This window comes from Felis catus, chromosome A1 (assembly GCF_018350175.1).
Source record: "Felis catus isolate Fca126 chromosome A1, F.catus_Fca126_mat1.0, whole genome shotgun sequence".
Classification (NCBI taxonomy): Eukaryota; Metazoa; Chordata; class Mammalia; order Carnivora; family Felidae; genus Felis; species Felis catus.
Window position 1 is genome coordinate 160808191 of NC_058368.1, and position 17703 is coordinate 160825893.

The 17703-nt window shown below is 35.9% G+C and overlaps 1 long non-coding RNA gene across 1 annotated transcript in view; it reads right to left on the reverse strand.

Moving 5' to 3' along the window:
- Window positions 1–857: 857 nt before the first annotated feature.
- LOC123379207 overlaps window positions 858–17703 on the reverse strand; it is a 263127-nt gene continuing 246281 nt past the window's right edge. Inside the window, exon 5 of the long non-coding RNA XR_006583415.1 lies at window positions 858–1373. This is a non-coding gene — a long non-coding RNA (uncharacterized LOC123379207). The remainder of the gene's footprint in view (window positions 1374–17703) is intronic.

Genomic DNA, 17703 nt, shown 5'->3' on the forward strand with positions numbered 1-17703 from the left:
TGGAGTTTGTGAAGGCATTTTCATTAGTTTCTGGATATGTTGTCCAGAAGATTTTGGATTCCCCAGTAGTTGGTCTAATTAGGATTTGGAAAGACCCAAATCTGTGTTGCCACCACTGCCACCATATTCCCCAAAGTCCAACCATTAAGTTTGTACAGAAAAAGATCTAATGTTTTTTTATCAGCTGTATCATCCATATGATATCCATATTCTAAACAAATACTGAGGTATATAATTTTCTTATTTATTCAGTAATTTTAGAACACATAGTGGAAATGTGGATTCTAGAAAGTTACTTCTAAGCACAACTATAGGCAAAACACAGAGAAACTGAGTTCAGGAGAGTTGACAGTATAATTGCAACAATATCAATAATTTTGCCATAATTAATGGGCTGAATTTATATATAAAACAATTTTTTAGACAATTTCCATACAGTTGCTAATAAAATTATAAATAGGAGTAGAGGAGTCATAATATATTTCTCTTATTCTAGGAGTAAAATCTCACTATAGTGTTAATCCAGGAATTTTTAGGAGTTAACATTATCATCTCCACAGGGAACTTTCTTATATTCAGCAAACTTTGATAATTCTGCAAGTGAAGATATGTACTCAGATTTTATTTATTATTTTACATTTATTTATTTATTTATTTTGAGACAGAGACGGAGGGGCAGAGAGAGAATCCCAAGTCAGGCTGCATATCCGGTGCAGAGCCTGACGTGGCGCTCAATCCCACAAACCACAAAATCATGACCTGAGCGAAAATCAAGAGTTGCACAGTCAATTAACTCACCACCCAGGTACCCCAGTACTAAAATCTTAGTACAAAGAATATCAGTATCCATGAGCAAATGAAAAGTGACATCCTTTATTTTAGCAAGTTATACATAAGATATTCATTTGGTATATATAATTTGTAGAGAGAAAGAGAAAAGGTATATTCAGTTGGAAATTCTATGCCATGGCACACAATTCTGACATAAAAGGAAATGGCATTGTAAAAATTGAAGTCATTTTGACTGAGAGAAGTAAAACAGAGGAAATTTCTAAGTAACAGAAAGCAGTTAAAGCTGCCCTTAGAGAACTGTAACTTACATAACTATAACTTACTGACACTTAAAAGAGAGATAATAATTTGTGTAGACACTAAGTTTGGCAGAGCTATGGGGATAATATATCTTTTTCAATATCAAACATTATTTCATTTTTGATGTCAAGTCTTTCCTACAATATTAACTTTTTATACTATGTTTTCCTCAGTGACCTTGATCAACATGTGAGAAATAATCAACCCCATTTTCCTATGTCTTGAAGAGATGTCAGTCAGTGTAGTATAGGTCCTCATTGGTACTTGAAAGCTGCATCCTCCTTAACAAACAAAAAAAAATGAATTTTATATTAGGCAGATGTGACATCAACCGAAACCATGAGTTTTAGTCTGCAGAATATTTTAGATTGCAACAAAATAGTTAGTTTCTGTTTCCATCCAGTGGGATTTTGTGAGATGGAATTATTGTGAGATAAAATTCATGGTAGATGAGACAAAGGCAGGGTAGTCTGAGACCTAATCTTGATTTCTCCACATTTAATATATTTATTTTTAGAATTATATGTAAATGTTATCCCCCAACTTTCAAGCTGTTAAATACATTTGTCATGTGGCATATCACTAATTGCATTAGTATTTATTTGATCACCAGATTGCTCATATGATAGTCTTTAGAAAATGCATTTTTCTACAGTAACTTTTGGGAATCCTGGCTTCCTCCAGGATACTAGGTTCACTGTTCACTGCTTAATTTTGAAATGAAAGTAAATAAGTGCTTGATACTTCATCTCTCTGGCTTTACAACCAAAGCAACCTGCGTCTTACCATTCTAGTATGATTCTGGAAGAGACTTTTCAATTTTGTTTTTCACGTTTATTCATTTTTTGAGAAACAGAGTGTGATCAGGGCAGGGGCAGAGAGAGGGAGACACAGAATCTGAAGCAGGCTCCAGGTTCTGAGCTGTCAACACAGAGTACAATGCGGGGCTTGAACCCACAAACCATGAGATCATGACCTGAGCCGAAGCCGGACATTTAAACGACTGAGCCACCCAGGTGCCCTGGAAGAGCCTTTTCAAACCTTCCTAGGGAGCAAGAAACTCATTTTTTCTTAGTCACTACTGCACATGGATCACCAACACTTTGGACAGGCAAGGAGATTAGGAGAATTTCTCTTAATTCACCATTAAATATCCTATCATTTCCTCTTTCCCACCCCACCAACAAAACGTGCCACCAAAGCCATTTTGAGTGATGTCACTCAAGGCATTTTTTTTCTCATCTGTTAAATGGCAATGGTATGGGCTTGAAAGGACTGTTATGAGGCAGTATATTGGAACTTCCTAAGAAAGTAATAAACTGCCCAAGTGGCAGCTATGCTGTGATGTTCTGTAAAATCTTTGCACACCTATTGTGAATCATTATTTCAAATTGACAAATTAAAGACAAACAAATGCACAGATAACAGACAGCCAGTTACCAGCAGCCTAAGGAGGTCCCCACAGTGAATTTTCCCTTCTTTGATTTTTTAAGTCATTTGGAATATGACCATTGGTGGAATACATTTAAAACAAAACTTTACTAATGTCCTACATCCAACCAAAGAAAGCTTCAACTAAATCACCAGTATTCTTATTTTGAACATTTTGGAAATGTCTCTTTGTCTATTTTTTCCACAGGTATATTTAATGGGATTATGTTAGCTTTTGATCCATAGGTTACCACCGTTAATGTTTACATTCTCTTCATATGATACAAAATTTATATTATGAACTATATAGCATATATAACTTACATATTATATACTATAAAATTATAAACCTAATTATTTTATTATTATAAGCTATAATAATCCCTTAAATAAACCTAGACTTCAAGATTCTAAACTATAACAGAATACTTATTGTAATTTTTATTCTTTTAATATGGAATTTATTGTCAAATTGGTTTCCATACAACACACAGTGCTCATCCCAACAGCTGTCCTCCTCAATGCCAATCACCCACTTTCCCCTCACTCCCACCCCCAATCAAACTTCAGTTAATTCTCAGTTTTTAAGAGTCTCTTATTATTTACCTCCTTTCCTCTCTAGCTTTTTTTTCCCCCTTCCCCTCCCCCATGGTCTTCTGTTAAGTTTCTCAGGATCCACATAAGAGTGAAAACATATGGTATCTGTCTTTCTCTGTATGACTTATTTCACTTAGCATAACACTATCCCGTTCCATCCACGTTGATACAAAAGGCCATATTTCATTCTTTCTCATTGCCACGTAGTATTCCATTCTATGTATATAAACCACAACTTCTTTACCCATTCATCAGTTGATGGACATTTAGGCTCTTTCCATAATTTGGCTATTGTTGAAAGTGCTGCCATAAACATTGGGGTACAAGTGCCCCTATACATCAGTACTCCCGTATCCCTTGGGTAAATTCCTAGCAGTGCTATTGCTGGGTCATAGGGTAGATCTATCTTTAATTTTTTGAGGAACCTCCACACTGGTTTTCAGAGCAGCTGCACCAGTTTGTATTCCCGCCAACAGTGCAAGAGGTTTCCTGTTTCTCCACATCCTCGCCAGCATCTATAGTCTCCTGATTTGTTCATTTTAGCCACTCTGACTGGCGTGAGGTGTTATCCCAGTGTAGTTTTGATTTATATTTCCCTGATGAGGAGTGACGTCGAGCATCTTTTCATGTGCCTGTTGGCCATCTGGATGTCTTTACAGAGGTGTCTATTCATGTCTTTGGCCCATTTCTTCAGTAGATTATTTGTTTTTCGGGTGTGGAGTTTGGTGAGACCTTTATAGATTTTGGATACGAGCCCTTTGTCCGATATGTCATTTGCAAATATCTTTTCCCATTCTGTCAGCTGCGTTTTAGTTTTGTTGATTGTTTCCTTTGCAGTGCAGAAGCTTTATCTTCATAAGGTCCATATAGTTCATTTTTGCTTTTAATTCCTTTGCCTTTGGAGATGTGTCAAGTAAGAAATTGCTGCAGCTGAGGTCAGAGAGTTTTTTTCCTGCTTTCTCCTCTAGGGATTTGATGGTTTCCTGTCTCACCTTCAGGTCCTTCATTCATTTTGAGTTTATTTTAGTGAGTGGTGTAAGAAAGTGGTCTAATTTCATTCTTCTGCATGTTGCTGTCCCGTTCCCCCAACACCATTTGTTAAAGAGACTGTCTTTTTTCCATTGGATATTCTTTGCTGCTTTGTCAAAGATGAGTTTGCCATACTTTTGTGGGTCCAATTCTGGAGTCTCTATTCTATTCCATTGGTCTCTGTGTCTGTTTTTGTGCCAATACCATGCTGTCTTGATGATTACAGTTTTGTAGTAGAGGCTAAAGTCTGGGATTGTGATGACTCCCGCTTTGGTTTTCTTCTTCAATATAACTTTGGCTATTCGGGGTCTTTTGTGGTTCCATACAAATTTTAGGATTGCTTGTTCTAGCTTCGAGAAGAATGCTGGTGCACATGTGATTGGAATTGCATTGAATATGTAGATTGCTATGGGTAATATTGACATTTTAACAATATTTATTCTTCCAATCCGCGAGCATGGAACGTTTTTCCATTTCTTTGTATCTTCTTCAATTTCCTTCATAGGCTTTCTATAGTTTTCAGCAAACAGATCTTTTAAATCTTTGGTTAGGTTTATTCCTAGGTATTTTATCGTTCTTAGTGCAATTGTGAATGGGATCAATTTCTTTGTCTTTCTGTTGCTTCATTATTAGTGTATAATGTACTAATTTCTGTACGTTAATTTTGTACCCTGTGGCTTTGCTGAATTCATGTATCAGTTGTAGCAGACTTTTGGTGGAGTTTGTTGGATTTTCCATGTATAATATCATGTCATCTGCAAAAAGTGAAAGCTTGACTTCATCTTTGCCAATTTTGATGCCTTTGATTTCCTTTTGTTGTCTGATTGTTGATGCTAGAACTTCCAACACTATGTTAAACAACAGTGGTGAGAGTGGACATCCCTGTCGTGTTCCTGATCTCAGGGGGAAAGCTCTCAGTTTTTCCTCATTGAGGATGATATTAGCTGTGGGCTTTTCATAAATGGCTTTTATGATGTTTAAGTACATTCCTTCTATCCCGACTTTCTTGAGGGTTTTATTAAGAAGGAATACTGAATTTTGTCAAATGCTTTTTCTGCACCGATTGACAGGATCATATGGTTCTTTTCTTTTATTAATATGATGTATCACACTGATTGATTTGTGAATGTTGAACCAGCCCTGCAGCCAAGGAATGAATCCCACTTGATCATGGTGAAAAATTCTTTTTATATGCTGTTGAATTCCATTTGCTAGTATCTTGTTGAGAATTTTTGCATCCATATTCATCAGGGACATTGGCCTGTAGTTCTCTTTTTCTGCTGGGTGTTTGTCTCATTTAGGAATCAAAGTAATGCTGACTTCATAGAATGAGTCTGGAAGTTTTCCTTCCCTTTCTATTTTTTGGAACTACTTGAGAAGGATAGGTATTATTTCTGCTTTAAATGTCTGGTAGAACTCCCCTGGGAAGCCATCTGGTCCTGGACTCTTATTTGCTGGGAGATTTTTGATAACTGATTCAATTTCTTCACTGGTTATGGGTCTGTTCAAGTTTTCTATTTCTTCCTGTTTGACTTTTGGAAGTGTCTGGGTGCTTAGGAATTTGTCCATTTCTTCCAGGTTGTCTAGTTTGTTGGCATATACTTTTTCATAGTATTCCCTGATGATTGATTATATTTCTGAGGGATTGGTTGTAATAATTCCATTTTCATTCATGATTTTATCTATTTGGGTCATCTCCCTTTTCTTTTTGAGAAGCCTGGCTAGAGGTTTATCAAATCTGTTTATTTTTTCACAAAAACAACTCTTGGTTTCATTCATCTGCTCTACAGTTTTTTTTTAGATTCTATATTGTTTATTTCTGCTCTGATCTTTATTATTTCTCTTCTTCTTCTGGTTTTGGGGTGTCTTTGCTGTTCTGCTTCTAGTTCCTTTAGGTGTGCTGTTAGATTTTGTATTTGGGATTTTTCTTGTTTCTTGAGATAGGCCTGGATTGCAATGTATTTTCCTCTCAGGACTGCCTTCGCTGCATCCCAAAGCATTTGGATTGTTGTATTTGCATTTTCATTTGTTTCCATATATTTTTTAATTTCTTCTCTAATTGCCTGGTTGACCCATTCATTCTTCAGTAGGGTGTTCTTTAACCTCCATGCTTTTGGAGGTTTTCCACACGTTTTCCTGTGGTTGATTTCAAGTTGCATGGCATTGTGGTCTGAAAGTGTGCATGGTATGATCTCAATTCTTTTCTACTTACGAAGGGCTGTTTTGTGACCCAGTATGTGATCTATCTTGGAGAATGATCCATGTGCATTCGAGAAGAAAGTATATTCTATTGCTTTGGGATGCAGAGTTCTAAATATATCTGTCAAGTCCATCTGATCCAATGTATCATTCAGGGCTCTTGTTTCTTTATTGATCCTGTGTCTAGATGATCTATCCATTGTTGTGAGGTATTAAAGTCCCCTACAATTACCACATTCTTATCAATAAGGTTGCTTATGTTTGTGATTGTTTTATATATTTGGGGCCTCCCATATTCAGTGCATAGACATTTATAATTGTTAGCTCTACCTAATGGATGGACCCTGTAATTATTATATAATTCCCTTCTTCATCTCTTGTTACAGCCTTTAATTTAAAGTCTAGTTTGTCTGATATAAGTATGGCTATTCCAGCTTTCTTTTGACTTCCAGTAGCATGGTAAGTAGTTCTCCATCCCGTCACTTTAAATCTGAAGGTGTCCTAAGGTCTAAAATGAGTCTCTTGTAGACAGCAAATAGATGGGTCTTTTTTTTTAAATCCATTCTGATACCCTATGGGGCATTTAGTGCATTTACATTCAGTGTTATTATTAAAAGTTAAGGGCTTAGAGTCATTGTGATGTCTGTAGGTTTCATGCTTGTAGTGATGTTCTGGTACTTTGTGGTCCTTGCAACATTTCACTCACAGAATCCCCCTTAGGATCTCTTGTAGGGCTGGTTTAGTGGTGATGAATTCCTTCAGTTTTTGTTTGTTGGGGAAAACCTTTATCTCCCTTTCTATTCTGAATGACAGACTTGCTGGATAAAGGATTCTCAGCTGCATATTTTTTCTGTTCATCACATTGAAGATTTCCTGCCATTCCTTTCTGGTCTGCCAAGTTTCAGTGGATAGGTCTGCTACTACCCTTATGTGTCTACCTTTGTAAGTTAGAACCTGTTTATCCCTAGCTGCTTTCAGAATTCCTTCTTTACCTTTGTATTTGCCACTTCCACTATGATATGTCGTGCAGAAGATCAATTCAAGTTACATCTGAAGGTAGTTCTCTGTGCCTCTTGGAGTTCAATGCCTGTTTCCTTATCCAGATCAGGGAAGTTCTCAGCTATGAGCTGTTCAAGTACACCTTCAGCTCCTTGCTCTCTCTCTTCTTTCTTCTGGAAATCCTATGATACGGATATTGTTCCATTTGATTGCATCACTTAACTCTCTAATTCTCCCTTCATACTCCTGGATTTTTTTTATTTCTCTTTTCCCACTATTTTATCTTCTAATTCACCTATTCTCTCCTCTGCCTCTTCAATTTGTGCTATGGCTGCCTCCGTTTTATTTTGCACCTCATTTATAGCATTTTTTAGCTCCTCATGACTATTTCTTAGCCCCTTGATCTCTGTAGCAATAGATTCTCTGCTGTCCTCTCTACTTTTTCAATCCCAGCGGTTATATTATGACTATTATTCTAAATTCTTGTTCTGTTATATTGCTTAAATCATTTTTGATCAATTCGTTAGCTGTAGCTGCTTCCTGGAGTTTCTTTTGAAACTCCATTTCGTCATTTTTGTTAGTCCTTGTGGTGGCTCCAAACTGCAAGGCACTTCTGCTGTGCTGTCTGGAGTAACTTGTGTTGGTGGGCGGGGCCACAGGCAGACTGGTGTGTACCTCATCTTCCCCTCTCCCAGGGGCAGGACTCACTGTGGAGTGGTGTGACCCCAGTCTGGGCTACTTCCACACTGCCATGCTTGTGGTGCTGCCTCTCTGGGATCTGGCCCAGGGCGTATTACCTGGGGTGAATGTGCGAGGTGCACAGGGGCGGAAGTGTTAGGCTTAGCTTGCTTTGGGGTCAGTGGTCCCCTGTGGGAGGGACCCTGCAGCGCTGGGAGGGAGGCAGACTCTTAGGATGGATGTATTCACAGAAGCACAGGGTTGCAGGCAAGTTCAGTGACAGGAACCAGTTCCCTTTGGAATTTCAACTGGAGGATGGGAAAGGAAAATGGCGCTTGCCAGAGCCTTTGTTCCCCTACTGAACTCTGTCCTTCCGGGGCTCAACAAGTCTCCTTCCTGGTGTCCTCTCGCCCTCCCACTCTCCAAGAGCAGAGCTGTTGACTTTTAACATTCCAGATGTTAAGTCCTGCTTGTTGTCAGAAGTCGTGCAGTCCGGCCCCTCCGCTTTTGCAAGCCAGACTTCAGGGGATCTGCCTTGCCAGGCGGGCTGCCCCTCCACCGCCCCGGCTCTGTCTCGCTAGTCCATGTAGCATGCGCTGCCTCTCTGCCCTTCCTACCCTTTTCTATGGGACTCTTGTCTATGCTTGGCTCCGGAAAGTCCATTTTGCTTATCTTCTGGCAGTTTTCTGGGTTATTTAGGCAGGTGTGGGTGGAATCTAAGAGATCTGCAGGATGAGGTGAGCCCAGCATCCTCCTATGCTGTCATCTTCCTGTCTCCATGCAGCCCTTTTATTGTTTGTGAGGAAGTTGTTCATATGTTTTTCAGGTCGTTTTCAGAGGGAATTGTTGCACATGTAGCTGTAGACTCGGTATGTTCATACAAGGAGGTGAATTCAGGATCTTCCTATGCTGTCATCTTGGACTGCCCAGATCACGAGGTGAGTGACAAAGGATGTGACTCTGGAACAGCCAGATGGGGGGGAGGAGGTGTGCAGCAAGGGCAGGCAGCTTCCCTGAGCTCGCCAGGCTGCCACTCTCCCTGCAGCTCCACATGGTCACCAATTGGAAGCTCCCTTATTATAATTTTAAATTGTAATTAATAGGCATTTAGTATATTTGAATTGCTAAATGAAAGTCTTCTACTACATTTGATGCTTAGTAATTTCAGAGTTACCTAAGAACAAAGGAAAATTGGAAGGAAAAAAGGCTTTCAGAGATTCAGAAGAAGTAACAATAGGAAATAATTAACATAATGAGAAATAATCCTTTTCGATCACTTCACTAACTGAAGTTATGGTTACCCTTTAAACTACATAAAACCATTAAATATATTAGGGGGTTTAAGAGAAAATAATGATGAAAGGTACTGTGAATCATGACAGGATTTTAAGTGGCTACATGTATCAAACATGAGCAATGGCCTCTAATGGTTACATCAGAAACAACATCTTCAAAACTTCCTTGTAAGATTAAATATTATTTAAAATGGTATAAAGAAGTAAGATGAAAGGCGATAAAAGTAAAATATAATGGCCCAAATTTAGAAATTGTTATTAGTTGTTGCTCCTAATGTAGTACTTCTAAAAATCCACCTTCTCTCTGTAACGAAGAGGCTGAGCAAATAATCTCTTAATTTTTTTTCTTCTGTGATTAGACTAAGAAATCACCCCCAACTCTGAATGACTTTTCACTTCATACCAGATTCCTTCCCAACCAAATTACACTTGAAATTGATTCATCTTGAAATTAGGCCCATGAAGTTATTGAGTTGGTCAAGCTGAAATCTTGTTACAAAATTCTATAAACTTACTGTTGAATGTAAAACCTTTCACTGTAAACAAAATATGGCATAATTTTAAAAAAGCTGAAAACAGTTGGAAAATTTTCTGAAAGAGAAACTGAATGAAAGAAACTTCTTAGTGAAAGCCCACTAAAACATACAAATAAGCAAGGAAACACAGTAGCAGAAATTCAACACCTACCATTATATCTTAACAGGTCGAGAAAGAAAACAAATTTAAAAATCACTACCACTCTTAAACTCTATAATATCTATGCTTCTCCCAGTATTAGAGGGGAAGAAAGGGGAGTGATCAAAATCTGATATTTATTCTTATTACCACCCAAAATGATACTGTGGAAGACCCATTGAATATGTGGGCAGGAAGTATATAAAGAGAGGTTGAAAACTCCTCTAGCATACATGTATAACTACCATTCAATGTGTCACTGCTGCTATATCCATCACTATTCTTTAAAGCTAAGAGGATACTTATAAAGAAAAGGCAGCTAGTTTAAATTGCTCTTGAGACTTTCTCTTCAACTCATGGATTAGATAGATGTGATTTTTATTTTCTAAATATTTGGAGATTTTTTGCCTACCTCTCTAATATTGACGTCTAGTTTAATTTTGTCTCAGTCCAAAAGCATATTATAGTAATTTCTGTTTTTAAATTTATTAAGGTTTGTTTTATACTCCTGGATGCAGTTTACATAGATGTCTGCTCCGTTTGTACTTGAAAAGACTGTGTATTCTACTATTGTTAGATGGAATGCTCCAGAACTCTCAAAGAGATCCAAGTGATGGACAGTTGCTTGGGGGTTATCTATTTTTTTATTCATTTTCTGGCTACTTGTTCTGTCAATTTCTGAGAGAGGCATGTTAATGTCTCCAATCATAATTACAACTCCATTTATTCTTCCTTTTGTTTTTATCCATTATTTCCCCATGTGTTTCGATACTTTTTTTTTAATGTTTGTTTATTTTTGAGAGAGAGAGAGGGAGAGTGACAAGAGTGTAAGTGAAGGAGGGGAAGAGAGAGAGGGAGATACAGATCCAAAGCAGGCTCCAGACTCTGAGCTGTCAGCACAAAGTCCAACATGGGGCTCAAATCCAGTAACGTGAGATCATGACCTGACCCGAAGTCAGACACTCAACCAACTGAGCCACCCAGGCATCCTATTTGATACTGTCTTGACACATGGATACAAATTTAAGATTCTTTAGTCTTTTGGGTAAAATTTACCCGTTTCATCATTTGTTTCCTGTCTATCTCTGAAAAAGTTTCTTGTACTGAAATGTAATTTATATGAAATTAATATAGTTTCTTGAGATTTATTTTGGTTAATGATTTCATCTTTCTTCATCCTCTTACCATACATAACCTATCAGTATCTTATATTTGTAGTGGATTCTTATTGACAAATATAGTTGGGTCATTATTGTTTTATATAAGATTCTCTTTTGACTAGTGGGTTTAGATCATTGACATTCACAATGACTATTGATGTGACTGGATTATATTGTAGCATCTTGTTATCTGTTTTCTATTTTCTCCATTTGATCCTTCCTTGTAACTTTTTTCTCTTTTTCTGTCTTCTCTGGTTTTAATTTAGCAGTTTTTAATGAGCCCATTTAATCTAATTTATTGGTTATATTATCTTAACACATTTTTTACTGGTTGCTCTGGGGTTCACAATATACATTTAAAAATAACCTGCAACAGTTGTAACATAATATTATATCACCTGTGTGCAGTGTAAGAAATTTTTAATTGTGTAAAACCTATTCTCTCTTCCATCCCTTATGCCATTGTTTTCCTGAATTTTATGCTGTAAACACCTAATATATAATTCAGCCTGGTTTTTATCAGTTATGTTTTCAAAAACTACAAATAAGAAAAAAATACTATATGTACTTTTATTTTTTTTCCATTTTCAATATTCTGATGTTCTATTTTCTGAATGATCCTGTCCCTTTTTCCTAAAGACCATTCTCAAACATTTCTTTCACAGTAGGTCTAATAGCAATGGGTTCGCTTAGTTTTTGTTTCTTTGAAAGCATTTATTTCTCCTTAAATTCTCAATAATGTTTTCACTGGATATAGAATTCTGCATTGACCACTTTTTTATTCAGCACATTAAAGATACCACTCTCCTGTCTTGTTTAAGGTTTTCTGATGAACAGATTGCTATAATTCTTAATCCTTGTCCTTCTATAAATAGTATATTGTTGTTGTCATGGTTGCTGTTAATATTTTTTCTTTTCATTGGTTATCATTGGTTTTTAACAAGTTAAATATGATATGCATAGTTTTGCTGTCTCTTAGATTTGTGGTTTGCTCTCTAACTTTGGAAAATACTCAGCATTATTTTCTTCTATATTGTAATCTGTTTATTCTACTTTTAATATTCTGATTACCTATGTGTTGAATTCTGACATTGTCACAGTGAAAGTAATGGCTAGAAAGAGGGAGATTGATTGTCTCTGACCAAATGTTAACCCAAACATCTACCCATGATTAGGAGTAAATTACAATACAAACTGATATTTCAAGTAACAAATGAGTTATCCTTGTCATTTTCTATCAACAAGAGCACATTTACTAAGAATTTCTCACCAGAAATATAATGGGAGTCCTGAAATACAGTTGCAGATGGATTTAGATCATTGGAACTGCTATTTTGAACTCAAATTTTAGCCTCCTTAAATGTTAGCTTGAGTTCTAGGCTTATTTCCTACTATTACAAATCATGGGCATCTCACATCTAGCTGAAGAAGAGATGAATTTATTTTCATAATTTTTTTAAGTTTAGAGAATAAGTTTTTTTTCCCTAAACTATACCCTCAGCAGGCAATTTTTTTCTTTTTGTGATATTAATCAAGATTGACTAAAGTATGTATTTGCTCACTGTAATGGAGAGTGGAAAAGCTAATATCTGAAAATAATAGCTTTCATAGTAAAAGATGAGCTCAGGCAAGAAAATATGTAGATAAAAGGTTTTTGAGTAGGTAAGTATTGACACTATCGAACACACTTTTCCCCAAAATCTCCTGCAATGGAAGAGATGGATAAAATCTGCAGTGCTTAACCCATCAAGTCGCAATTTCACTTTAAGGACAAGTGTCTTGGATTACATGGATGTCCAGTATTACCACCTCAGTGACGTCATCCTGGTTCATGCCATCAAGATTTCTCAATGACTGTAAAAGACTTGGAACTGTGTTCTCAAATTTTCACCTTAGGACCTATCGTCTCTTCTCCTTTCAAGGTAATTTACCCAGTCTGCAGTTCAGGGTCTAGGATTTTATTTTATGTCTGTCCTTGATAAAATACAAGCTGAATTAGGGTAGGGATAGTTGGAATTATTTTTCATTATGTATTCTCATAATCACTGGAACCTAGTAAGTACTAATAAATGTTAAAAAATTAATGAATGTTTTACCAGAAAAACCATTTTGACATAACTTCTTATCTTAGATATTGATACTATATATGGAAAAGATATGTGAGGGAAGCTATGCAAAAATGCTACCTGAGGATCAAAAGGAAACTAAATGCATATATCAGATAAATTGCTTTTGGAAATCAAATCTAAGAAATTCAGGTATTTTCATTCAAGTTTTTTGTACAATGGGAAAATCTAAAAATAAAATTAATTTTTAAAAAATTAAAATAAAAAGGGATCTTGACAAGCTAAGTAAACTAAGAATGAGAAAAACATCACTAGGAATGAAAATGAAAGGTGGAGTGAGAGATGTGAACATGATGGAGTAAAGACACTCCAAAAAAGCCACAAAAGTAGCCACAAATTGTCAGAATTCCAAAAATTAACCTGAGACTTCAGCCATGAGGTGGCATGTCATCAAGAAAAATGGAATGGCTGAATCTTAGCATCAACAACATGCTTTGTGGTATTTCATCTCTTCTAGTTTCATCCACCACTTGATGTCTAAAGAGTAGCTTTAGAAAGATAATAGGCCAGGGGCGCCTGGGTGGCGCAGTCGGTTAAGCGTCCGACTTCAGCCAGGTCAGGATCTCGCGGTCCGTGAGTTCGAGCCCCGCGTCAGGCTCTGGGCTGATGGCTCAGAGCCTGGAGCCTGTTTCCGATTCAGTGTCTCCCTCTCTCTCTGCCCCTCCCCCGTTCATGCTCTGTCTCTCTCTGTCCCAAAAATAAATGTTGAAAAAAAAAAAAAAGATAATAGGCCATACTCCTGGTATCAGAGGAAGCACAATAGCACTGCAGCTCTTTCCAAACTTTATTTCCAAAGAATAGTAATTACTTGACCTGAGTTGTGGTTCTCTGGAAGACTCTACTAAAATAGCTTATTTTATTTCACCTTATTTGAACTTGCTGAGTGCTAAAAGCTTCTCCCCAAGAGGTATTTGTCAAATGTTATAACACCCTGACTGCCTAGAGTGATTTAGAAGAGTTGGGCACACAAAAGATTAACCAAAATCTTGAAAAAAAATTTTTTAATGTTGATTTATTTTTGAGAGAGACAGAGACAGAATGCGAGTGGGTTAGGGGCAGAGAGAGAGAGGGAGACACAGAATCCAAAGCAGGCTCCAGGCTCTGAGCTGTCAGCACAGAGCCCAACGCAGGGCTTGAACTCACAAGTTGTGAGATCATGACCTGAGCCGAAGTCAGACGCTCAACCGACCGAGCCACCCAGGCACCCCAGATTAACCAAAATCTTAAAAGGGAAAGGTGAAGAATGAGATGTGTGTAGGGGCTTTAAAAAAAACCTGACATATTCCTAGGAAGCATCATGCATTCAAAGAGTTGTGTTCATGTTCAGGGAATTAAAGAAAAAAAAAAAAAAACATGAGAAGGTCTTAATGATATATAGATCTTTGATATATCCTGAGGCTCTGCACAGCAGAAAATGAAGGTTAAGTCCGGGTTCAAAATTCCTGGTTGTATGTTGAAGATGTGTCCTAACAGTCACACAGAGCCCCTCAGCAAAGACTGGGAGATTTATTCCAAGAATTTTTAAAAATCCATAATTAGTTATTATCTGATCACTAACCAAACTAAAATAAATTTAATGGCCACACACTATAAAGAAACAGACTTTAAAATTTGTTTAGAAATGTCATTAAATAACAAAAAAGTAAGCAGCAACAACAAACTCTGCGTAGGAGGAGCATCTGATTTCCAGAGTTGTACCTTACATTACTGGAAACACATATTTTTCATCAAAATATTATGATATATATGAAGAACCAAGCAAGTATTACCCATCCAAAAGAAAAAAAAAATCAATAGGAACCATCCCCAAGGAAGCCTCAATTACTGTAAATTAGCTATTTTAAGTGTGCTCAAAGAGCTAAAGGAGATCATGTCTAAATAACTAGAGGAGCACATGAGAATGTTCTGTCAACAAACACAGAATATCAATAAGGAGATAGAAATTATGAAAAAAGGATCAAATATAAATCCTACAGTTGAAAACTACTGTAGCTGATATAAAAATTCAGTAGAAAAGATCAACTGCAGACCTGTGCAAGCCGAAGAAAGAATCAGCAAACCTGACAAAAGATAAATTCAGAGTATCCAGTCTGAGGAATAAGCAAAGGATGAAAAAAGATAAATGGAACCTCAGAGACCTGTGGGAAACCATCAGATGCACCAACATCAAGTGGACAATTGAAAGAACTAAAGGCAGAAAGAGATATTTCAATAATATTTGGACATTTCAATACCCAATTTTCAATAACGTATAAAATAAATAGGCAGAAAATATAAAAAAAAATAGAAGACTTTAACATTATTAGTGAACTAGAACTAAAAGACATTCTACCCAACAAAAGAACACATTCTTCTCAAGTACTCAAAGAACATTTTCTAGGATAGACCATATGTTTCTTAATAAAACAAGCCTCAAAAATTTTAAAGGATGGATATCATATAAAGTATGTCCTCTGAACATATTAAAGGAATTAGAAATCAGTACCAGAAGGAAATTTAGGAAATTTAAAAATATGTGGTTCTTAAACAACAAATTAACCAAAGAGTCAAATAATGAACCGTAGTGGAATTACAAAATACTTGGTAATATCAGTACTTATTGCAGGCAATAAAATTAGTGCTCAGATGGACATTTACAGCTATAAATGTTTCCAATAAAAACGAACATCCCAAATCAGTAACCTAATCTCCTACTTTTATAATAATGGAGTAAAATTCAGTAATCCAATGCAAGAAAAAGAAGGAAGAAGTAAATATTAGACAACAACAAAAATAAAATATAGAGAAAATTGAACAAAACCAAAAACTGATTCTTTGCAAAGATACACCCAATTCCAACCAAGGAAAAAGAAAAGTTTCAATTGTTGAAATCAGGAATTAAAAATGTATCTTAACTACAGACTTTACAGAAATAGAAGTGGATTATAAGGGAATGTTTTAAAAAGGTATATGCCAAACAATTAACCGATAGTGAGTACATTTCTATAAAGACATAAACAGATTGAATTAGTAATAAAAACAACTTTACAAACAATCATTCAGGACCAGATGACCTCACTGGTACATTCAACCAAATAATTAAAAGAGTAACACTAATACTTCTTAAATACCTATTTGTTAAAAAGAAGATATATAGAAACACTTCTTAACTCATTTTAGGAGGCCAATATTATCTTGGTAAAGTCAGACAAAGTTCTCACAAGAAAATATAGTATGCCAGTGTCCTCTATGAATATTGACACAAATATTCTCAGCAAAATATTAGAAAAGCAAATTTAAAGGATTATATATATGATGTATATATATACATACATATATATGTAATACAGTATTATATACTATAAACAAGTGGGAGTTATCTCACAAATGTGAGGATGGGTCAACATACAGAAATCAATCAATGTAATATACCATATTTATAGAATAACGGGGGAAATGGAAAAATATTTACATATTTATCATACTAGATGCAGAAAAATGTTTTTGATAGAGGATAGCTACAGAAAATCCACAATCAACACCATTCTTAATGCTGAGAAACTGAAAGCTGTTACTTAAGATCAGGAAAAAGACAAAAAAGTCTGCCCTTGTCCATTTTATTCAACATGGTATTGGAAGTTCTAGACAGGGCGATAAGAGATAGTTTTACTTTTTACAATCAAGTCTGAGTATTTTTATTTCTTTTGTTTGCCTATTTGCAGCTGACATGATTTTATACATAAGAATTCTTGAAGAATCCAAAAAGATAATAAAAATGATAAGTTCAGTAAGGTTGCAAGACAAAAAAATTAATACACAAAACTCAATTATATTTCTATATGCTAGCAATTTATAATTCATTCATAAAATTAAGAAAACAATTCCATTTATAATAGCATGAAAAATAAGATAATTAGGAATAAGTTAAACAGGGAGGTAAAAAATTTGTACACGTAAAACCACAGGAAATTAAAGACCTAAATAAATGGAAAGACTCCTCATGTTTATGGATAGGCAGTCTTAATATTGTGAAGATAGCAATACTTCCTATACATATTCAATATAATTCTTATCAAAACTCCAACTACTTTTTTTTTTTTACAGAAATATACAGGATGATCCTAATAGTCACATAGATACATAAGAGACTGAGAATAGTACCCCCCCCTCTGCAAATCTAGAAAAAGTAGAAATCTGTAGGACTTATGTATCCCAACTTCAAAACCTAGTAACACAGCTACAGTAATAAAATGTGTTACTAACATAAGGATAGACAAAACAATAGAATAGAGTTTGGATTCCAGACCTAAAACCTCCCTTTTATACTCAGTCGATTTTCAACAAGGGTGTTAAGAAAATTTAATGGTGAAAAGAATCACCTTTTTAACAAACCATCTTTTTATCTAGTTGCTGGGACAACTGGATATTCATGTGTAAAGGAAT